Raw genomic sequence first — 24,511 nt, 5'->3', positions numbered from 1 at the left:
CATATGAGCAACAATGCCAACCAACCAGAGCTTCCAGGGACTAAGCCACTACCTAAAGACTATACATGGACTGACCCTGGACTCTGACCTCATAGGTAGCAATGAATATCCTAGTAAGAGCACCAGTGGAAGGGGAAGCCCTGGGTCCTGCCAAGACTGAACCCCCAGTGAACGTGATTGTTGGGGGGAGGGCGGTAATGGGGGGAGGATGGGAGGGGAACACCCATATAGAAGGGGAGGGGCAGGGATTAGGGGGATGTTGGCCTGGAAACCGGGAAAGGGACTAACAATCGAAATGTAAATAAGAAGTACCCAAGTTAGTAAAGATGAAAAAAAAAAAAAAAAAGAAAAAAGAAAAAAGAAAAAAAAAGAAAACCCTTCATTGCTCTCTGCTGCCCTGGAATTTAGCAAAAGTAGGGGCCTGAATTTCATCGTTAAGACAGAATATTATTACTCCAGATTCATGTCAGAAAAAAACTCAAAGTCTGCTGGGTAATCTTTATTTAAAAAGCAACTTGAGAAAGTTATTTATGGAGATTTCTTAAAACACAGAGATGCTTGAATGGTAAAGAATATATCTCTTTTAAACAGAAGGCTGTCTGGGTCTTGCCATTTCCTCGTGGACACGTTCTGTTGCTGTCGTTTGATAACTTCACACTTTTCTACAGTGAGGTTCAGTCGTTTTTAAACCTCCCATTCTCCCGTGTCACTCCCACTCCTTTCCTACTGAAACCCATATTCTATCAAGTGCTCCTGTCTCTTGCCTTTGTGGGTGACCCACTGAGTTTCATTAGAGCTCTATGTGGGTGGGACCTTTACTGGAGCCAGGGGATCTTCTCAGCAGTCACACCACTGACAAAAGCGACCTCCATGTCTCCTGGCAACCATTAGCTTCCGCCTGCCCTTCAGGAAGAGGAGGAGCCTTATGAGTCCCTCCCACAACCCTGAAGAAAGGGTATTGGACCCTGTCTCCTGGCAGTCTTGTTCAGATAGCCGCAACTTCAGTTAGTTCTTGAGTGCAGAAGACATCTTCTAGCTAGACCTCTTCCTCTGGCTTCTGTGTTCTTCCTGCCTTCTCCTGGATGATGTTCTCTGGTCCTTGATGGGGATGATATAGTGGTCCCATGTAGGGCGGAGCATGCCACCATCATATGTGTTTCCTCATTAATCACGTCTCTTTGCCATAAACAGATTCTCTCACAAAGGCCAGGTGCGGCATTAACCTATGGGTACAAACACGAGGTTTTAGAAGACAGTTTGACCATGTGGCCCTGTAGTAAGACAGCAGTCCTAGTTCCTGCTTACGACCTGTGGCCTCCCAAGCTGCAGACTCTTGAACAGGTTTACTGAACCCTTCACAATGGGCCTCAAATCTAATCACAAAGCAGCAGGCTACCCTCATACCGTCATGCCAAGATTGTACTAATTAGCGCTTCATAACTGTAACTAACAGGATTCACAACTGGGTAAGGCTGCCCATCTCCCCCATTCCCCACCCCCACCACAGGTCACATAGTACCTTCTGGCACCAGGAGAGCTACCCAGTAGGAGGGACTCTTAGCTCAGCTCCAGCCTGATTTCCTCCATGTCCTGTAACCAATGCTAGTGGTGTCTCAGCAACAGGGTCTTTCTCACCAATGGATAATCAAGAGCAAAAGCAATAGCTTGTATTCTTTCAGGGGCCTCTGGGACCAGCTTGGCCACCAACTCAGAAGGGAGCTATCCCATACCTGGCACTGGGTCTTTCATAGCCTCGTGGCTTTTGGGAAGAGCATTTTCCATTTATGAAGAATAAAATTGATTCATTTATTTTTAAAGTCCTAGTTAAATGTCTTCATGTGTTTCAGGTCTCGGTTATTTGATTATTATTTTGACAGTTTTGGTAGTTTGGATCTTCTGGGGACCCATCCATTTCACTTCCATGTGCTGGGTATGGTTGCTCATAGCATTCATGTCCTTTATATTGCTGTCAGTTGACAGGGGCATGCTCTCTTTCATTCGGTTCCCCCTAGGGTTTTATTCAACTGTCCTTTGACGTCATACCACCTGCCTTCGGTGAGACACCTTGTAGGAACACCTCCATGAAGTCCATTATCCGATGTAGTCCTTCACAACTGTCCACCACAGCCCACAGTTTTTTCTCTGTAGATCCAGAAACTTCCTCTGATGTCACAGTGTCCTGGTACACTGCATCCTCAGAACATCTAGGACCCAGTGTATGTATCAAGCTGTCCTGTTGCTAATTTCGACATCGCTCCTAGGGAGGCTGGGTCAAATGTAGCTTATTGGTTTCCTAAATGAAATGACTTAATGCATCAGATATGTCTTCCCCATGCTCAGTGACTGGAGGTCAAAAATCAAGTTGTCAGCTACCCGGGCTACCCGGTTTTTAGGAAAATATATATGGAGATCTCCCTGAGGACATAAATTACAGAGTTGTATATTTGTACCAATGTTTTTGGTAGCAGAATAAAAATGGCTGCCTTCCTATGGGAACTCTCAGAAACGCATTAGAAATCAATTTACATTTCTTAGAACTATTAAGAAGAAATGGTTTGGAGATTTGTCCCAGATTTTCAACTCCTCTTCAGAATCCATTAGCCGCCTCTCCACACATGACACCTCTATTGAGCTCTCCTCTCCTGCAGTTCTAAGGTGCCCTGCAAAGGCTTCTCTGACTGCCTCACTCAGCACCACCTTTGCAGTTTCTGTTAAAACACATTTAGGCTGGACAATCAGAATCAAACATCTACGATAACGCACACTGAGAATTGTTTCTGTCTAAAAGTAGGGTTCTGTCTTTGTCTTTCTGCCGTAACTTAAAGGAAGGGGCTAAGTGTTTTGGTTTATTTTCCATTGTCATAAGGAAATCTCAGAGTCCAAGTACATTCTAACAAAAAGAGGTTAGCTTAGCTTACTTTTTTCTGAAGGCCCAAGCGTATGGTACTGGTATCTGCTTGACACACGTCAAGACGCACAGTGGTGGCAACATGTGAGAGCAGTATATGGTAGACTGCTCACAGACCCAGTCCCTGGAGGACTAACCCAGTCCTGGAAGATCTGCATTAATCCCTTCTGAAGGAAATGCCTATGACCTAATCACCATCCAGGCAACTCTGCTCTGAAGGGGCATAGCTATAGATCAAGTTGCTCGAAACAAAAGCAAAACCAAAAAGCGTGTAAGGTATTTGGAAAACTTTTAGAAGAAACACATGTACTAATTATTCTTCTCTTGTGATCAAATACTTGACTGAAGTAATTTAAGGTGAAGAAATAGTAGGGTTGTAGATGCCTAGCAAGTACTTCATCCTGAGTTCAACGCTCAGCACCTTATAAAACAGAGCCATGATGGCGCCTGCCTGTAATCCCAGCACCCAGGAGGTAGAAATAGGAAGACCAAAAGTTCAAGGTCATTTTCATATACAGAACAAATTCAAGACCAGCCCGAGCTCCATGCGACTCTGACTTAAGGTAGGGAGAAGGTTTACATGGGCTGTTGAAGAGTCTGTAGTCCACCACAGTAGAGGAGAAGACATGGCAGGAGTGACTCATAGTTGTGGCCATGGCCCGGAGAGTTTGGGGTTGCTGGTTGTATCAAACAGGCAGTTAGGACATAGAGTGTGCAAGAAGCAGGCCTGGGGTAACTCCCAAAGCTCACCTCCCAGTGACCCACTTCCTTCGGTGGGTGCAATGCTCTAAAGAGATCCGTAAGTTCTCAAAACAGCACTACCAGCGGGGACCGGGAGTCCGGAGACATGAGTGCAGGGGAGACTTTCCATATCCAGCCAGAGCCATTCTCAAGCGAAAGCATGAGGAAGGGAGGGAGGGAGGGAGGGAGGGAGGGAGGGAGGGAGGGAGGGAGGGAGAGAGAGAGAGAGAGAGAGAGAGAGAGAGAGAGAGAGAGAGAGAGAGAGCAGGAAGAGAAGCAAGGGCAGCTGCAGTCCTTGCCTGGGATGCACAGAGGAGGGCAGAGCGGGGGAAGACAGGGCCTGGTGAGCCGGTTCCCCACCGTTTGCTCTACTGTGCAATATGATTGGCTGGAGTAGACAGGCCAGGCTCATCTCTCTAGGGTTCCACAAGTTCCACAAGGTTTTATAAAGTTCTTTTGCTAATGGAAAAAGACATCTGTGCTGGTTTAGTAATTTTTCTGAGAAAATTATAATGAATAAAATCAGAATCAACCCATTTTTCTTCTTTTTTCTTTTTTCTTAAAAATCTTTTTAGCACGGAGAGGAAAGTGAGAAATTACCCCTGGATGTGTGGCTTGGACAAGTAGAGATCTGATATTCAGATCCACAGTGATCCTCTTCTGTCTCCAGAGGAGCTAGCAGAACACTGTCACATCGGCTGCAGCTGGCTCTGCTTCCAGTCATCCAGCCCGGGTGCCTTGCATTTTGTCATGCCAGAGTCGTCCTCTCTGACCTCCAGACGGATCTATTCTTTGAGTCCTACCTCTTAGGAATACTTCTTAGATCACTCTGAAATGGCAGGAACCAACTCTCGTATTTTATATATTCCCTTCTTCCATAGGTATTTGCTGGGCAGGATACCAGACAGCACCAGATCTCAGTAAATACATGGAGGGATTGAAAATTCGACACAAAAATGTGTGATTGAGAGTGGAGCCCAGCAGCGGGAGCATGTACTTAGCATGTTTGATATCTTGGTTTTATCTGTAGCACATGCACACATGCCATTGCCGGTTCTGTACCACTTAGGCATAGCAAGAGTGAGTAACTTTTTATAGACATGGAAAGCAGAGTGGTAGCTTCCGGCTACTGCTGGAGGAGGAGGAGGAGGAGGGGGAGGAGGAGGAGGGGGAGGGGGAGGAGGAGGAGGAGGAGGAATAGGAGGAGGAGGAGGAGCTGGAGGAGGAGGAGGAGGAGGAGGAGGAGGAGGAGCTGGAGGAGGAGGAGGAGGAGGAGCTGGAGGAGGAGGAGGGAGCCAGTGACTAATGCAGGCAGTGTTTTAGTTGGAGAAAATAAAAGGACTGTGGAGATGGTCCCTGATGGTCACACAATAATGTGGTGTGCTTAATGACACCAACCTATGCTTCTCAAGTCTTAGTTTGAATGGCATGTTGGGCAGACTCCAGTCACCAAGCTCAGCGTTCTGCTTGCCAGCACCATTTCTTTTTAAATGGGAAGCTTTGCAGCAAGCTTCTGGTTCAGGTTGTCGTCTTAAAGTTTGTCCACATGAAACTAGTTGGAACAAGAGTCAAAACCCACCACAAGCAAAGCTCTGGTGTGTCAGAGTCTTGGGGGAAAACTGGGTGAGAACACGCTCATGGGGTGGGTGTGTCTGATCTGTTTTGTTCTGTGTAGGTTTTAATCAGTGACTTCTGTGTGGCTGAAAGCACAGTAGCACCCCACTGATCCCCTGTGATGTGTGCCCTCACATGAACCCCCAACTCCTGGGAGGCACCAAGCTGGTGGCTGGGCAAGGGTTGGGAATAGTCCCGCCCAGAGTATCTTGGCTTTTATCTCTCAGAATGAATGGTCCCACCCAGCTTCAAGTGAACTGCTGGCAGCTCCTGGGCACATCCATCCCCATCTGTGCTCTTTAAACTAGGTTAGGGAGTCCTCAGAGTTGATGCTCTCTTACCTGGCTGGCCCAGATGCTATAAGACCATGACAGGAAGCAGAGTTCCTCCCTGTGAGAGGAACACCTTAAAAACAGAAAAAAAAGTAAGGTCTCCATCCTATCCTGGACTATCTGCTCCAGACAAGCTGAGGGCAGCTACAGGCTTCAGCTTGAAGGCCCTTTTCTTTATTGGTAACTATTAGTATGCCTGATACCTGATTCGAGTTCTCTAGAGTTGGTATCTAAGATTATTTTTCCTTGGATTCCTGTGGGAACATTTGTCAGGCTGCGACAGAAGAAATATTGCATGAAAAGTATTTCAGACAAACCCAAGGTGCAGTTTACACCTTCAGACAGCTAACCTTACACTTCTGTTTACCAGTATAGGGTTGTGCTTTTTTTCCCCCATGCCTTGGTGCTGTGGGATAGCTTCCTCCTTTTCTTCCAAATAGGCCTCCATTGGATATGAAAGAACCAGAGTTGGGGCCAATCTGGGGCCAGTGGGAAAATTCCCACCACAAACCTCCGAGCACAAGGACCCCTCCCTTCCATGAAGAAAAAAAAAATCTGGTTTAGTTCCTGGAACAGCTGCAAGCCAAACTGTCACTCGAAGCTACCTGACTACACTGAGTCGACCTGAAAGTTGTTTCATTCAACCTAATGCACATAGTACCCTGCCTAGTTACCACTGTGCAAATTCTGCCCCAATTGTTTGCAAGGTACATAACTCCCTGTTAGAGTCTGCTCAGGGTTCTCTCCCCTTGAATCGGTACGGCCCCAACATGTCAGAATGATTAAACTCCTCTTGGTTTTGCATTGATCACCACCTCCCTGAGTCTCAATCAAGAGGTCCTGGAAGAGGTTCAATTTAAACCTCACAGACGATTCCTAGACTTTCCATTTCCTTCATAAGTTGTATGTTTATAGCACCAGGGAGAGCAGGAAGCTGGCTATCTCAAGAATACTGCTGGGTTTGAATAATATAAAATAATATAATAAACAACTTCATTGAATTCTAACTTTTGGCCCTGTGTATGTAGCTAGTACAGATGGAGACCAGAATTCAAGGTTCTGGCTTTAATCCCCACTCCATTTTGCCTGTTCTAAATGAAAACTCACCATTGGCTCTACACCTGGGATGAGCAATAGGGAGCAAAGGCAGGGCAGTAGCTGAGGGCACAGGCTTTGACAACAGGGCTCTGGAAGTCCAGTTCTGCTACTCTCTGTCTCTGAAGACTTACAGCAGCCTCTTAGTGTTTCTGGTCTTGTGTGATTCTCCACAAGAGAATATTATATTCCACAGATGGAGAGGTCAGTTTCAGACCAAAGCAAGGACTCCATCCAAGTGTAGCCTGGTAAGCCAGAGATTTTTCTCGAAGTTGCTTACAGGAGCTTGGATGATCCAGGCAGTCCCTATCATTAAGTTCACCCCTCAACAGGGAGTGGTGACACATGCCTTTAATTCCAGCACTCAGGAGGCAGAGGCAGGCAGATCTCTGTGAGTTTGAGACCAGCTTTGTTTACAGATCAAGTTCCAGGACAGGCAAGACTACATAGAGAAACACTGTCTCAAAAAACAAAAAGACCAGCATGGTGTCAACCCTAAAACCCTATTGCTGGTGTTCCGCGTGTGGTTTACAGGCAGCTACAGTACTGAATCAGCTCCCCCAGCTATCGAAGGCGAGCTGTGTCAACCCTTACCTTTCCACCATGAGGCTCTATCAGTAGGTCTGGTCTCCTGCGGGTCTCATGTGGTGATTCAAAATGGCAGTCATCATGCCTAACCCAGAGAGAATAGCTACGCAATCGCTCCTTTTACAACTGTAGGTAAAGTTGTTCTATGATCTTCTAGTTCAATGTTTCCACCTCCTCTGCTGTATTCTTGAATGGCTCCGGTGATGTGGACTTGATTAGGGAGGACAGAGAATGAAGACAGTCAGATAGACAGATAGACAGACAGACAAAAAGCTCAGATCAGGTGGTCTGGGCTGTCAGCTGGGAAGGCCTGAGCATCTCAGAAGCTCGGTGTGTTTATTGTATGGAGTTGAACAGAGAAACAGTCTTATTGTGTACAGCTAGACACGGAGGCAGAGTTATTACCTACAGATGAAGAGGGAGGCAGGGTTTACGGTCTCCAGCTTGGTCAAGCAGACAGGTTTAGCTAACCTGGATAGGAGAGGTCAGTGTAGGAGAACAGTCTTCAGGCTGTAAATATGTAAGAGTGAGAGGAGAGGACACTGTCAGGGCTCACCCTAGGCCTCCCAAGGAAGGATCAAATGGAATGGGCGAGAAGGGCATCATACCTTTGTCTGTGAAGCTCCTTAGAGAGAAATATTCAGTTTTCACTACTAAGTGGGATAATTAGCTGTAGGTTCTTCACAAGTGTCCTACAATCTGCTGTGTGTGTGTGTGTGTGTGTGTGTGTGTGTGTGCGTGCGTGTGTGTGTGTGTGTGTGTTTAAATATTACCATATTCTGTTAGTCTAAAATAAAAGTCAACAATAAGATCTCATCACACACATTCAGAATGCTTGCTGAATTTGCTCATGAACTTCCTGAATATGTATATGCATTTTAGATGTACAAATTCGTGTCCATTATTCTTCAATAATTGTATTTTACGTGGGAGTTAAAAGAATGACCAGTTATGTCTGGGGATGGGTTGGTAATATGCTTGCCTTGCAAACCTGAGGCCTTGAGTTTGATCTCCAGAACCTTGTTTTAAAAAAAAAAAATCCAAGCACCAATGGCCAATACCTATAATCCTGGTGCTGGGGAGGCAGAGACCGGAAACTCTCCAGGGTTCAGTGGCCTGGCAATTTATCCTAGTTGGACAGCAGAGGCTGTCCTCTGGCCCTTACACATGTGGAAATGTCATCCCATGCACAGGCATATACATACACAGGTGTGCTTGAAACACACACACACACACACACACACACACACACACACACACACACACACAGTTTTAATGTGTGGTGCTGCATTCTCTACCTCTCTCCCGAGGGCATGTTGAGTTGGCCCCAATACAAACTCTTTTGGAGAAAAAAAAATCTAACAGAATGAAATAACTGTGGCTCCCTTCTTGTGCGCTCTGTGCCTCCACTGTCGGGATTCCACATCCCCACGTTTCGACCCGAAAGTCCTCAAAAAAGCAATTATATAGCACAATGATTGGAAGATGAAGAAACAGAACTTCCATTTATGTGACCACTGGAGACTTTATTTGTGTTTAAAATTTGAAACAGCAGAGCTGTGAAATGTAATGTTTTCATTTGGTAAGGAAACGTTTTATTCATACTTTACTGATTTGAGCAAGATCTTTAAAGTTGAGGGTTTTTTCCACTTTAATTATGATAATTATTGCTTGTCATTTGATTGTGATATTTATTTATTATGGCAGATCACTATGTAGGTCTAAGACTTTTTTTTCCTCCTTAAAAACACATTAATGTGTCTCAAGGGTATGTAACTCAATAGTAAAGGTCCTGTCCATCCTCAGTGATTCCCCAGGCTCCATCTCCAGACCCCCTAAAGTTAATGGAATAAAAACGTCATCATTTTTGTATATTGGTACTGTAATAGTTTCTTTTTCACTGTCTGTCTTATTCATATGCATACGTATACAACATTCAGTCAAGCGAAACTCTACCAGAGCCAGCTTTCCACCTCTTGGGGTTGAAGAAGGCAATCTCGAGAGTTTGTTCTGTTGTGAAGTTCTGAGTCAGCTGATTAGGATCTATGAGGAATTGTTCTTTCTGCTGTTTGAATTAGTGAACAACATAAGAGGCTCTGGAGACTTCACAGACGGGGTTGAAAGAACAGGGAGACAATGAAATATTTAAGCTCGTTCTAAAGGCAACAATGAGTTTGTCCTCAGCTGGTTTGATAGCGCTCACCCCTGTCACAGCTGATGAACATATACTTTGTGCCCAAGGCTATGGAATCTTTGATAAATTGACCTGGAGAGGTAGACTCCAGTAGTGACTAACCAGAGCTGTGTCTCTTCCCAAGGCGTCTGGTGCGTGCTCAGCTCACATTTATCTTTGCCTGAGTTGGGATCTCAGGAAGACTCAGCCTTATATTGTCCTTTTACTGACAGATTTATCTACACATACAGTATCAGAGGGCAGACCGCAAAGGGGTTCTCGGGCCAGCTGCATCATTGCTATGGCTGTAAGAGCCTGTGTAACTACCAAGTCGTATCTGGGAGCTGGGATCTGCCCTTGAACGTGCTTGTAGTTCATCTGATACATCCTAAGGTCTGAGCTCTCATTTCACGTAGAAGGTATGGTTGGTGAAGGAAACAAGAATGGAAACACAGTGCAAAGCTGAGAAAAGGGAAATGACTGTCTTTGTTACGTCACAATGCCTCTAATTGTTAAACTTGGCAGTCTTTTGTCCTTAAGATTAATCCTGAAAAAGCAAGAGCTATTTTAAAGTAGGACCAAGAGCTATATTTCAAAATAGAAGATGCCACTGATGAGGCAAGCCATGAAGTGACACCTGTCACCTGTGTCCCATGGCCTAAATGAAAGGGCAGGGGAAACACAGGTTTCTAATGAGAGTGTCAGGTCTAATTAACTCTTCTCTAAATAGATTTGCTATGGGGGCTTGGCACCTGGAATTTAAGAGCTAATTACAAGGGCTGCCAGTGGCAATGGGTCCTATGCAGCTCAGCTTTGTGTTAGCTGTGTCATATCTGTGTTTGTCACAGCAGTCAGACAGATGGGATAGGGAAAAGCTGCAGCTTTCTAGAGAAATTCCAAGATGCTGTTCTGCAAGGCGGAGAATGAGTGCCTGCTGTCAACCTCACATAGACGTTGCGCCCCTAGTGTCAAGGGATGCAGTATACATGCCCAGGTGCTTCTGCATCAGGAGTCAGTGGCCCCTTGCACTGGGCCAGGAGGTACCCAGTTGTTTCAGATAACTCCGCTTCCCTCTGTTCTTTCTCCTGTGAGCCATTTTCCTTCAGTAACTTAGGTGTTGGGCAGCGATCTTGTAAGCTCTATGTCCAAGTCGTTTGATACAATTCAGCATCATTTCAAGATAAAGATGCTTCAGCAGTCTTGAGATAGAAGATGCCACAAGTTGCTGCCTGGGGAGGGTGGGTGTCTTCTGATAATTAAGAAAAAACACTTTGGCTGTTAAGTAAAGAATGGACTTTGGTGAGATGGACAAAAGTCAAGGATTGTACTAGGTCAGGGAAAGATGGGAGATGACACTTTGGAGGTATCCATAGAGATGGAAGATATTTGGTAGATAAAATCAATAGACAATATTGGAAGATTGGCCATGGAGATTGAGGACAAATTACAAGAGTAACAACGCCTTGCTTGATTAGATGGCCAGAACCGTTGTCCCTTGATCAGGAGAGTGGGGATGATGGGGAATGTTCATTCTCTTCCAGAGAGACCCCAGTCTATGTCACAGGCCCTGAAGATCAATTAGACCAGCCTGATCTCTGTGAGAAAACTGTGTGTTCTGAATGGGTGGGCGTGGGATAATTCTAAGCATGTGAGTAGATTTCAAACACAGGTCTGAAGAGGACAGTTCTTCAGATGACGCTCCCTACTCAGATGAAGATTTTTTTTTTTTTATTGGTAGGAGGATGTCCTAGCACTGGAGCCAGCAGCAGAGAAGAGTCGAGAAAGATATACCCTAAGGGTTTTACAGCAGAGCTCCTTAACAGTGTCTCATTCAGACATTGCTCCAGCTATATGAGAGTTTATCTTCTGACCCCAATTTTTAGATGATAACTACTGTCCCTGTTTATCCTATGAGCTGCCCGAGGCTATTGAATGATGGGTTTTTAAATGTAAAACATTTCAAGATGCAGACCCTCTGTGGGAATCATTAGGAGAACCGAATAAAAAGCCTCTTCCAAGTCAACCTAAAAAATGGTCTTCCATACAACTGTGAGAAACAGAGACAAAACAAAGGGTAAAAGACCATTATGGTTGATGTTAGTGTTGTCTCTCCATACCTTAGAATCATCTGAGTAGAAAGTTTCACCCGAAGAACTGCCCTCTTTGCCTAGTTTGAGATGGGAAAATTCAACAGTGCAGAAATCCAAATATTAAATCTGGTAAATAGGTAGAACATGCATGATACTTGCAGATAATGGGATACTACTTAAAATCACTTTGTAGTCCAGGCTGGCCCCAAACTCAGTGTTCCCCAGGAGGGCCTTTAACTATGGCAGTCCTCCTGCCTCAGCTTCTTGGGTCCTGAACTTGCAAATGTATGCTGTTATCCCCAGCTTTCATTTATATTTTTGAAGTTTTGGTTGTGAGTCTTGGTCTATAGCAGCTGGACTATCTTTCTAGTTCTATTATTCATATTATAAAGAATATGAAATTTTAATATAGTCTAAAATAGATACTTGGAAACATGGACAAAAAAGGTTTACATAACTGTATTATTACAAAGTTCTATAGGATCTAAAATAAAGTTTGTTGGTAGATGAGATAAGAGGAGACTATGGAGGCTCTGTTTAATGGATGGTTTCAATTTGAGCTGATGAGAAAATTCTGGAGGCGGTCGGATGGTGGTGACAGTTGTTCAACAATGCCTACATACTTAAGGATACTGAACTGCACACTTTAAATGGGCAAAGCGATAAACCTTCCATAAGTTTTATCACAATGAAAATTGTCTTTAAAGTTAGCCCCAATGTTCAAGGACAAACCTTGACAATTTTTCAGGACATGCCATCTCACGGCAATGACACAAACCCAGTTTTATGCAGTGGTATCTGTGTGTATTTCCTACAGAGTCAAAAAAATCTGTTTGCATACATTTAAATTGTATTTTCTTCTATGACATACAAGGAACACTTTCAGAGACCTGTCATAAGTGAGCAGTGGAAATTAAAAATCTCCTCCCAATATTTCTACGCTCCAAGGCTTTCTGCTTTTTTCCTTAATGTTATGCCAGGAAGATTCTAGCATCTGGACTCGATTTATTGCAGATCATTATTTTGTCAAAGTCTGAGGAAACCATCTTGGTCATGGATTGCTCCTTGCCAGGACATAGATTTAAATTAAGAAAGAGTGCTCCTGTACTCATATAGTCTCTACGTTATTCAGTTATTCAGTTTTTCTATTTTTACTTTTCCCTAACAGCCTCAAGACCAAGTGCCAGATCCATGTCCAGGCTCCTGCCTGTGAGCATTAAGCAAGTCCTTCCATTTCCTCAAAAAGTCATTTCCTACTAGAGTAGAGCCATGCCTCTCCATCTGCTGAGCCAACCCCAGTCTCTGATTGCCCTCCTGGAGTCTGTCAGCAGACATGGGTTAGGCCCTGCAGAAAAACAAGCATCACTCCACAGGGCAAGACTTGGTTCATGCTTGCCTAGCAGGGTGCATCCAAGCCGATCCCCTATACCATTAAAACACACCCATTGTCTCAGCTATTCAAACCCTGTTTCAGGTCTTTAGACCTTAAAATTTTCCTAGCGGGACAACGTTGAAAAAAAGACACCTGCTTCAGCTTTTCATCCTGCCTCTTTCAAAATGGTCACTAGATGGCTTGATTTTCAAGAAAGTAACCCATGTACCTGCAAGAGATGTTTCTTTCAACATTGCTGTGGAGACTTCTCAAGACCCACTGTGTTTGAGCAGCTAGGACGCTCACCTGACTCTGCCATTTCTGTATTTTCAAAACTTCCAAAACAGTTTGGAAGGCTAACGAATACGCCATCCTTTATGCTATAGTCAATATTGCCATCTCATTGTTCAAATACCACAGCTATAATGACTTGGGGCTCCCCCCGCCCATGTATTTCATCCCTGTTTTCCACAGGTAAAGTCTTGTATTTCTATGGTATCTGCACTTACTATCAGCAGTGGCATTCTCCTGTCTCCTTTCCACACCTCAACCACAGAGAGCACCCCAACCTCAGGGACCCAAAAAGCAGGCATTTCCTAGCACTTCTCAACTGTGTACTCTTGTCCGGTCAATGCTACTGGGGCATCATGGATGTTGGTGTCAGAAAAGTGCTAGAGTAACATCTGGAGGTCCAGTGTCTGGACCAAGAGACCGTCACCTGTGAAGCTGACCAGTGGCTTCATGGAACTGTGACTGGATCGCATGATGGTTCTGGTAGTGGAGGGTCTCTCCCTAGTATAAACAGACTAGACATTCTCAGCTCAAAGCTGGCCTTTACCTCAGTGTATAGATGTCGGAGGGCAACACTTAGGTATACAGTCACCAGAACAAGGTCATAGTCCCAAGATCATGGTGGTAAACCTACTTCTCAAGGAACAGGGTGTTGGGGTTTAAATCTTGGCTCACTTCCCAGACAGCAACACACCAAGCCAACATGGTTCCGCATGGAGAGGTTTAATGAGGAAGAAGAGTAGAAGAGGGGAGGAACAAAGAAGGCTGGCCATGGGAGGGAAGGGAGGGAGGGGAAAGGGGAGAGAAGGGAGGAAGGGGAAGAGGGCACGAGAGCAGAGCAGAGAAGAACAAAGGCAAAGAGCGAGAGAGGAGGTGGAGCTTAGACAGAATACCAACACAGGGGAGATGGCTTAGCAGGCAAGTAAGAACATTTGCTGAGCAAGCATGAGGTCCAGAGTTCAAATCCCTAGTATCCATGTAGAAAGCTGGAAGGTATGTCTGTTACTGGGGCATGAGGGCTGGAGATAGATGAGCCTCGCTCGGGTTAGGGGAGAGATCCTGTCTCAAGGGAACGAGGTGGAGGAGTATGATAAGGAAGGACACGAAATGCACTTCTCTGGCTTCCGTATACATGCACCTGCATGCAGCTGCCTAATATGCTTCTCTCTCTCTCTCTCTCTCTCTCTCTCTCTCTCTCTCTCTCTCTCTCTGTCTCTCATATACACACTTCACAGTGGAGTAAGGTAGGAACTAGGTCTAAGAATCCTAAACTTAATATCTTTGACATTAGGCAGACAGTAACTTAAGGTAATTTTAGTGCTAATGGTTTGCAGTGTAAAAACAGTTCAAATGATTTATTTCTTTGTTCAGTCATTCAGTCTAAAACAGTTACATGATCTAATCTGTTCACAAAAGTCAATTACCAGTATTTCCATGCTACTTTACCATTGAGAGTACCTCCTGGTTTACAACGTGTCTTGGTATGGGAAGAAAGACACGTAATTATTAGAAAGTCCTCACCAGTATTTACTAGTGTTTAAAGTTACAACTGTGTTAAGGCTTTTCTGAGACATTTTATTATTGGAAACTTCAAACAGAACACATAGAAGAATAAAATAATAAACCTTATCTTCCCTTCCGTAAGCCTTTAGGGGATCTCCACCAAGGTGCCAGAGGAATGTAGCGTTTCAGGCATGCTTTGTAGGTAGCCAGGATGGGCGCCAAAAGAGAGCAACGTTTTTCTCACTGTGCTCACCACAGCTTGAACGAGTGATCACATAACCTAGTTGGAAATGGATTTTCCCCCTCCCCAGTTGGTTTAATGCTCAGGTTCCTGTTCACCAGAGGCCGGCTGAGGGCCGGGACCAAGCACTAGGCGGGTCTGGCTGTGCGCACTGGAGGGAGCTGTAGCCTCCTGTTTCTTGGTAATTTGCTGGAAACTGGTGCTTTGGATCCTCAGGGTTTTGTCTAGCTCTGTTCTCCTCCTGCTGGAATAGCGTTTGTTTTTCTTGGCTGTGGGGTACAGTCTGTGACCTTCACAGGAACCTTCACATTACCGACTGGTATTTCCCAGTAACCGAATTGGCGTAACGTCATCCACCTTCTGTACGTTTGACCGCTGCAGTTTCGTCAGCAGAGACTGCTCACTGTTTTCCATTTTAGTCCTGGGAAACCATTAAAATATTGCTTTGAAATTGAATTGTTTTAGAATGTTTTCCTAACGATACTCTTCCATGGCCTTAATTGTGTTTGCCAGATCTTTCCCATCTCGATCTTGTTTTCACACCAGGACTCAGTTGTTTCTGTAATCTGGAGCCCAGGGGAAGGGAGGCGGGGTGGGGGGACTGTGTTCTAGGCTGATTGGAGCCTGTACGGGTCTCTGGGGCCGCACTGGTATAGAGTTACTTAGGGGAACTGCATTCGGAGGGGTGTTTTGGCAAATTGGAATGTGCTTGAGAAAGGGAACAGGTTGGTCCAGGCAATACAAGATTAATAATTAATTAACAAAAGGGAGAAGAAAGCCTGAGAGAGACAAGGCTATCTGTAAAGGCTATGCTAAAATGTGGCTATGTCTGTGAGGGGAAGTTAGTGGGAAGCCAGTTGCAACTCATTATGAAATTATGTTAGAAGCAGCCGATATTTAAGCTGCATCAGCTTGTGGAGAAATGCATTTCCCTCTTTAGAAGTTAGATACAGAGCCGATACACAAACATGGAGGCACGTATGGTAGGTGTGTCTGAAAGCCCCCTCGGGAGGCTGAGGTAGGAAGGTCCCTTGAGCTTGTGTTCTAGATCATAGAGACAGTATTTGTTTCTTTCTTTGTAGATGTGTGTGTGTGCGCGCGCGCGCGTGTGTGTGTGTGTGTGTGTGTGTGTGTGTGTTGTGATCAGAGGACAACCTTAGACATCGTCCCTCAAATGTTGTCCACCATTTTGAGCAAGGCTGGCTGGTTGGCAGTGTCAGGGATCTGCCTGTTTCTCCTATCAGCCCCCGGAATTACAGTAGTTACTACCACGACCATTCAAAAGTACACTAAAGGGGTTGGGGATTTAGCTCAGTGGTAGAGCGCTTGCCTAGCAAGCACAAGGCCCTGGGTTCGGTCCTCAGCTCCAAAATAAATAAATAAATAAATAAACAAACAAACAAACAAACAAACAAATAAATAAAATAAAAATAAAAAAGCCAAAAAAAAAAAAAAAACCAAAAGTACACTAAAGCCTTGTTGACAGTTTCATATGTGTACGTAATGAACTTCAGTTGTTTTCATTTCCTCCTGGCTCCCCTGCTCACCCGCTCCTTTTCCTGCTAAAGCTCTTTGTCTCAGCGAGCGCTCCTTGTATTTTCATGTCTTTTTCTGTGCTGTATGGTCTACTGAGGTTAATTTGTTATTTGCCCAAGTGTGAACAGAAGGTTTCTCAGTAGAGCACGGCCAAATTAGCAGTGACTATACCACTGAGGAAGATAATACTACCCCCTCCCGACAACTATTAATTACTAACACCTCCTCTAAGAGAGTGGGCACGGGCTCGTCTTCATTCATCATGAATGGGTCTTTGATCCGTTTGGGGTTGTTTTTTTCCAGGGTGAAAGATAAGGATGATGTTTCCTTCCTCTACACTAGACTTCTCACTTTCTGGGTTTCTTTAACAGTATGTAGAAGGGGCTGCATCGTGTTGTTTGAGGTAGTTTCTTACGTATCTTTTGTTTAGCAGTTGTCTTATCTTTGCTAATTGTTTCCCTGTGTCTTCATATGTGTGTTTTTCTTTTCTTTTGCACCTCGAGCACTCCTGCCAGCATGCTCTGTGGGGCTGGCCTGCTGGTCATGGTGTCTTTAGCTTGCTTTTGTCATGGAGAAGTTTTCTTTCTCTTTCACCTAACTTAACGGTTATGTTGATGCCTAGAAGAAAGTGTGTGTTCATTCCGTAAATGATAAAATGGATGGGACTTGTTCTCAGCAAGATGTTAATCAGACGTAATGTATTACCCATCCACAGGCTGTAAACATTTATCAGAATAACATGTACATATTTTGACAGAAGAGTTTACTGCTGATGAAAAGAGTTGCAACAAGTTTCAGTCCCCATGTTTTTCACTCTCTGGAAGGATACCTTTCTCCCACATTGCTAAGTAACAAGCATCAGACAGCCTTTTCCTGGCTTACCTTGGACATTATCTACCGACTTTCTGCTGTGGTGATTAAAGACTTCTCCTTCTTCTTTCTTCCCCCCCAATGTGATCATAGCACAATTTTGTGAGCGCTGTGATATGAAATACTGTGTACATGTATATACCCAGGTGGCAGTGGTACAAATTTCAGCCCTCAGAAGCCAGAGGCAGGCAGTTTGAGGCTAGCCTGGTCTACAGAGTTAGTTCTGGGACAGCCAGGACTACTCAGAGAAGCCCTATCTCAAAAAAAAAAAAAAAATACCGTGTATAGCTGAACATAGTATTGCACTAGGACAATATGATTTGTAGTTTCTGGGAATTAATTAATTTATTTATTGTAAAAACTTTACTATACCTATACTCGAGTGTATCCACTTTCTACAATAGTCTAACACACACACACACACACACACTCCTCACGTTGCAGTGAGTGTGGGATTACTCATCTAAACATCTGTATGCCTGTTGCAACAGGGGGGAGCTTCCAGGTACCATATACTTGGAAATTTCCTTCCTCTCTTTATGACAGATTTTCTACTGCCAATCTTCCCCCTTTTTTGTTTTATTTTTCCTTTTATTTATTTATTTAATTCTTAGTGGTTTCATGAGAAAAGACACCTACAGAGTATATTACACGGGCCCGTGTGAGTCAAGTGTCTTTATTCTCGCTTTAATTGATGGGTGGTTTAGGTGGATATAGGTGTGAACGCACTTCATTCAGGATGTGGAGAACTTTCCATTCTCCACCTTCTGATGTTGTACGTGAGAGGTTCTGCCCCCCTGATTTCCAGTCCTTAGCACATGACGACCTGCTTCTCAGTGCTGGAATTTTGAACCCTTTTGAACCTGTTCAGGCCTTATGCATGCTGTCAGTCTTTGTGGGTTCTTAGGTACCCCAGTCTGGTGGCTCTAACATTCCACAATAATGTGTGTGATAGATTAGAGCGTTGCTCACAGTACTTAGCCCTCAGAGGATGAAGAGATGGCTCCTTACATAACAGCACTTGCTGTCCTTGCAGACAACGAGTTCAGTTCCCAGCACCAGCATTGGTGGGTCACAACTGTCTATAACTCTAGCTCAAGGAGATCAGGCTCCCTCTTCTGGCCTCTGTGGGTTATTGCACATGCATACAAGCAGACACAGGCACGCGCGCGCGCGCGCGCACACACACACCCACACCCACACCCACACACACACACACACACACACACACACACACACACACACGGTGGGGGGGACAGAGACAGAGAGACAGAGAGAGGCATAAATAAAATCTTTAAGAAACATTTATTCTCTGTGCATCAGTGTTTTGCTTGCATAGACGTGTACCACGTGTGTGCTTGGTACCTACAGAGGCCAGAAGCAGAGGGTATTGGATCCCCTAGAGCTGGCATAAATGACTGTAAGCTATCATGTGAGTATTAGTAACCAAAACTGGGTCTTCTGGAAGAGCATCCAGTACTCTTAACTGCTGAGCCCATTTCTACAGCCCCTGCTAAAAGTAAAATCGTATATATATACGTATATATGTATATATATATATGTGTGTGTGTGTGTGTATATATGTATATATATATATATATATATATATATTTACTTTCTACATCCTGCTACTTATGTCAGTGAAGAGGCTTCCCTACTCCTCCTTGTATGCCTGGCCACTTTGTCTTATCATTGTGGCGGTAGCAGACAGATTGCAGGCAGAGGCTTGAAAAGCACATGTGTGCTTGGGGCTGTTCTCTTCTATTTATGCCATCGGAACAGAGGAACATGTTGGTAGTCTGAAGAGGAAGATGAATCGCCTGCGAAATAAAGCCAGTTCGGTCCAGCCAAGCTAAGCCTGAATCAGAGCCCAGCTGAGCCCAGCCCGCAGCTGCCAACACTGCTGATTCACAGGTCACTGAGAATATATTACTGTTATTTTAAGCCACTACAGTTTTGGACTTTTTCCACATGGCATTTTGGGAGAATAGCTTTTGGTAGCAGACATTGGTACCTTATTGGTATGAGGAAATAGTAACAATTATCTGAGACAGACACAAGAAAAGCAAAAACACCAACCAACCAACCAAACAAAGGCTTTGGTTTTGAGATTCATGAACACACACACACACACACACACACACACACACACACACACACTGTGAGAGAAGTTAGAAACAAAAATGTCAGTCTGTGTTATGCAGGGAGTAAAGAAGTATTTTATAAAAGTGCCAAACCTGGAAATTAAAATATATACCAAAATGCCCTTGAATTTGTGCAGATGTCCAGGTAAAGAGGTGAAATGAGAGCTAGCTGTTATTAACCGCCTGTATACAGTGGATCCTGTGTACTTCAGAAAGGAAAACATTTGGGAAAAAGCCAGTTTTGAAGGAAAATGTGTACAAACTGGAGAGACTCTAGGAGTTCTGGGATTGCTGAATTAACAAATAAGGCTTCTTTATCTTGGGTCACTTGAGGGACCATATGGAAACCTGCTACTGTAGAAGCTTCCTGAAAGACACACACACATGAACAGACTCTAAATGGAATCACCAAACAGGCTAGACAGAGCCTGAAATAGACAGATGTCGCCTCCCACCAAATGAAACCTCCAGGAAGGTTGAGTCGTTGGCCAAAGGGCCCCATGGAAACTTCCACACACCTCGGGCGATTTCCAGCACTTTGAAAACCGATGGTAGGGCCCCATTGCTGAAAACAACACCTAGCTGTCTCATTGAACATGGAGAAGTCTATCTGGTGCCTACCTGGAGGCTTCATCTCTACTGAGTAGTGTTCATGGTACTAGAAGATACCTTCCAGTATCTCTGTATGCTACCGGGGGAGAAAGGTAAACAACAGCAAACAACGATAGTGGCCCACCTGTGAAGTACGCTGGAGCAATAGTGGCCCACACGTAGTGGGAGTAACCAGTGACTCTCTGACCAGATTCAAGGCCCAGTCTGGGGGATGGAACTCATGTCGGAACCTGCTAAGGTGGTCAAGAACCTAAGACTGGAAAGGATCTAAGTCTAGAGGAAAACCAAACGCTATTGTTCTGTTAAAGGAACACGGCAAAAAAAGAATGACTCCAGATATAATCTGCTATATCCATAGACTAGTGTCCCACTCTCCCACAATCAGAGGAACTTCTTGTCGTAGATGAGAACCCACAACTGGACAACATGTAGAGAGAGACCCTCTTGCTCCACAGACTCCCCTTCGATACGGGTAAGTTTTCTCAGAACAGCGTTGGAGTCTGAAGCCTTTCTCAGTCTAGTCTCTTTTTGCTATCTGATGGGTACTGACCTGTGCTTCAGTCTGAGTCTTCTCCCACCTGCTTCTGATGCAGTTCTCCACGTAAATTCCTTACAAATCTATTTCTGAGCATACTGACGCATGTTCAGAAAAATCCATTGATTAAATGTCCCACAGCACTTTTTGGATATCTAATTGCTTCTGCACGTGTTGTTGTGGTTTTCAGTCACTGTGCTGGACGGGAGGGACCTTTTCAGCTGAGGGACTTCAGACTTCAAGTTAGAGGTGATATCTGTTGTTTTTTAATAATCTTCTCCCCCGATTTCTCTTCTTGGAAGTCCTAGGAGCTGAAAGTTGGACATGAGGATCAAGCCTCTACTCTTACTGTCTGACCCAGTGCTCGTGCCTCAGTCGGCCAGCTCTGTGGTCTGGAGCCTTCCATGACTTCCTCCTTTCATGCTTTGCCCTTCGTTTCCGAGAGTCTGCTCTTGTCTAGTTCTTGAGTTTCCTTAATATGCTGTTTTCAATCTCATGAACGTAACCGCTCAATCTGTTTAAGGTGAGGTGTTAGTTACTTTTCTAGTTGCTGCAACCAAATACCCAGCAAGAAGCAACTTAGAGATGGGAAGGGCTTAGTGTTTGCTCACGGTGTGAGGACACGGCACACCAAGGTAGGGGAGGTCTGGAGACAAAGATGGTTTACAGCTGCAGGAATGCAAGGCTGCAGGAATGCAAGGCTGCTTGTTCACACCTAAGGTCTGGGAGCAGAAAGTGAGGGATATTTATACCAGTCCGGCTCCCTTTCTCATTCTCTTCTCTTTTTATTTGGAACAGGACCTCAGGCAGTGAATAGGTACTACTCATATTCTGTGCGGGTCCCTCCTGGCTCAACCCCTGTTAATCTTGTTTGGAAAAACCCTCAGAGACTTGGTCAAAGGATGCTGTGATGATTTGAATGAGAATGGTCCTCCATATGCTCATATATTTGAATGTTTGATTAGTAGTTGGTGAGACAGTTTAGGAAGGATTAGGATATATGGCCCTCTTGGAGGAAGTGTGTCACTGCAGGTAGGCTTTAAGGTCTCAAATGCCCACACCAGGCTCAGTCTCTCTCTGTCTCTCCTATCTATCTATCTATCTATCTATCTATCTATCTATCTATCTATCTATCTATCTATCTATCTCTGCCTTCTGCTTGTAGATTGTAGATCTGGTGCCCTGCTGTGATCCCCACCATGGTAATAATGGACTGACCCTTTGAAGCTGTAAGCAAGCCCCAAATCAAATGCTTCCTTATATAAGTTGCCATGTTCATGGCCTCTCTTCACATCAGCAGAACAGTAACTAAGACAGACGCCTCGATAAACCCTACGTATTTATTTAGCCAATCAAGTTGACAATCAAAATTACCCATTACAAGTCTACCTTTGTCTTCTTGACACCCAAATCTACCACTTTAAGCATAGTATCCCAGCCCCTATCTCCCAAATCTCGTAGTTATTTTACAATGAATCAATCCAACTTCCAAAGTCCCACAGTCTTAACAGTTTCATAATCTCTTATGAACCAATAAAGTAAGAAAACAGACTATATTCTTCGTACCTAAAAATAGCACATATACACAGTGAAACAGAAGAATTGAGGCATAGCAAGAGAAGAGTAAAAGCAAGACTGAAATCTAGGAAGGAGAGCAATGAGCCTCCTGGCTCCATGTTTGCCAATTCAGACTTTCGTTGGCATCACCTGGGCTCTAGAAAGTTTAGGTAGCCTCAGCCCTCCTAATCTGTTTTCTTTGTTCTGTTTCTCTGGGACAACTTCAGGTTATGTTTGCAGCAATGCCTTAACAAATGTTCTGTGTTTTCGACATGTCCGATATCCTGTGGTCTTTACTGAAACTTAGGCTTGACTTTCAGAGTTTCACATATAGCTCACTCAAGAGTTCCATGTAGAGAATCAACCTTGCCACAGAAGGCATGACCTTGATGGTTTTCTAAAATATTAATGGAAGCCCACAAGAGATTCCTCCTCTTGTACTATTGGCAAAATGGACATAGTGTGTATGAGTCCGGGTTCTCCTGTCAGCTCGGGCTCTATCCTGGACTCGTTAGACCACAGATGTAGTGATCTGTGTGCCTTCACAATGGAACCCTGGAAAAATGTATCTCTAGGCATCTGTTTTCCATTAGGACGTTCCAGAGTGTCTTTATTCTCAGTTCTTCTCTTCTCATGTGAATTTTTAATCTTATACCTTTAGCGAGTGGTGAAGAGTACCTTTCTCATGGTCCCAGGACAAATCTTAAAGTTTCTCCTTAATGGACAGTCTCTTTAACAGTTACATCTGCCCTGCCTCCTTTGTCTGCAGCCTTTTCACACTTTTTTTTTTAACAGAATCCACATTTATTCCTTGCTAAATGTCTTTTACAGTCTCTGCACTCTTCTGCTATAGATCTGGGTAAGGTAGTAACCAATGACTTCCACTGTAGGGATGTTAAACTAGATAAAAATTTCCTCTGTCAGAAAAATTAGTTCATTACTTTTGAATTCAGCTTCGCGCTAGGTTTCAGGACATAGGTAGGATATAGTCAGATGATGCCAGAATATGGCTCCTTGAAGGTGACGTGAGACAGAAGGCTCTCCTAGCTGCATATGCATGTCCAGTTTTCATCTTACGTGTGGCTTAAGGGGAAATGAAAACAATCACGTGTACATTACTTTAAACAGGGAGTCCTGCATATTCCCTTCATGTTACCTCACTTACTCCTTAGCTAGTGTATGATGATTACCCCAGGAAAGCCTGACCAAGGAAGGACAGAAACCATCAACGGAAGGCACGTGGATGCAGCTGGATTGGGGCTGGGAAGGAGTATATATACTTCCAGGGATCTATTGAGGAAGGGGATGACAACTATGATTGGGATGAGGATGGACTCCAGCAGGAAAGCTCATAAGGGACTCAGTGTGGCTGGCTGGCTGCAGCAGACGCAGAGCAGAACCAGGTTATGAGTTTCCACCCAAGATTTCTAGTGGGCATTGATATGTCTTGATGCCTCTACCTGAGGGAGATGGCTGAATGATCCTCAGCACCTTCATATGAGGTAGAAAATACCAATGGTCAAGTGTCAGGGTCTAGAGTATCCCTAGTAAACCTGCAGGGAACGTCTCGTGATGATTAATCTTAATCGTCAACTTGAAAGATGTAAAGTCATCTGGGGGGGTGGGGCTCCCCGATATACCTATGGGGAATTGTCTTGATTAACTAGAGTCAGATACTGTCCACTGTGGGTGGCATCATTCCACAGGCTTAGCTCAATAGCTTCGTCTGGACTGCATAAAAAGTAGAAAGATGAGCACACAAGCATTCCCTTCTTCCTGACCGACCATGCAATGTGAGCAGCTGTTTCAACCTTTGCCTCCATGACCACCCTGCTAAAAACTGTGAGTTAAAATAAACTCTCCCTTCTGTACGTTGCTTTTTGTGAGAGTATTTTACCAGAGCAGCTAGAAAAGTAACTGAGACAGACTTCCTGTCAAAATTTCCATGTTCCTCTTGCCCTAGCTATGAGCTCTTCTCTGCCCTCTTATTTTATGGATTTTGTTCAATTAGAGCATTTTCTACCTGCAGCAGTAAATTAATATATATGTATATGGTCTGTGAAGACATCATTAAAGCACCCTAAAGTCTCAATAGGTCAAGGAAGACACTGAACCAGAGACTCGCCACCTATCACCGATGTGTTACCTATCCCAGAAGACATTAGAAACAAGAATCTCTACCTGGATTCCAGAGAAGACACCTTCTCCTTCTTTCTGGCTCTCCATGTTGGTAGTCATCACATTTTCAACTATCTGAACATCAGTGTTACTGGTCCACAGGCATTTGTGAGGTCACAGACTGAGCACAA

General features: G+C 44.3%; 1 long non-coding RNA gene across 1 annotated transcript; it reads right to left on the bottom strand.

Annotated features, from left to right (window-relative positions):
- Positions 1–484: 484 nt before the first annotated feature.
- On the bottom strand, positions 485–24,461 carry LOC148006633 (uncharacterized). Its single transcript, XR_015673769.1, has 4 exons — positions 24,384–24,461; positions 7,285–7,488; positions 5,605–5,668; positions 485–1,223 (listed from the first exon to the last, which is right to left on the bottom strand). It is a non-coding gene; the product is annotated as an uncharacterized LOC148006633 (long non-coding RNA).
- Between the last annotated feature and the right edge of the window lie 50 nt (positions 24,462–24,511).

This window comes from Rattus norvegicus, chromosome 2 (genome assembly GCF_021556685.1).
Source record: "Rattus norvegicus strain SHRSP/BbbUtx chromosome 2, alternate assembly SHRSP_T2T, whole genome shotgun sequence".
NCBI lineage: Eukaryota > Metazoa > Chordata > Mammalia > Rodentia > Muridae > Rattus > Rattus norvegicus.
The sequence above is the reverse complement of the archived record's forward strand: the minus strand, read 5'-3'. Positions and strand labels throughout refer to the sequence as shown.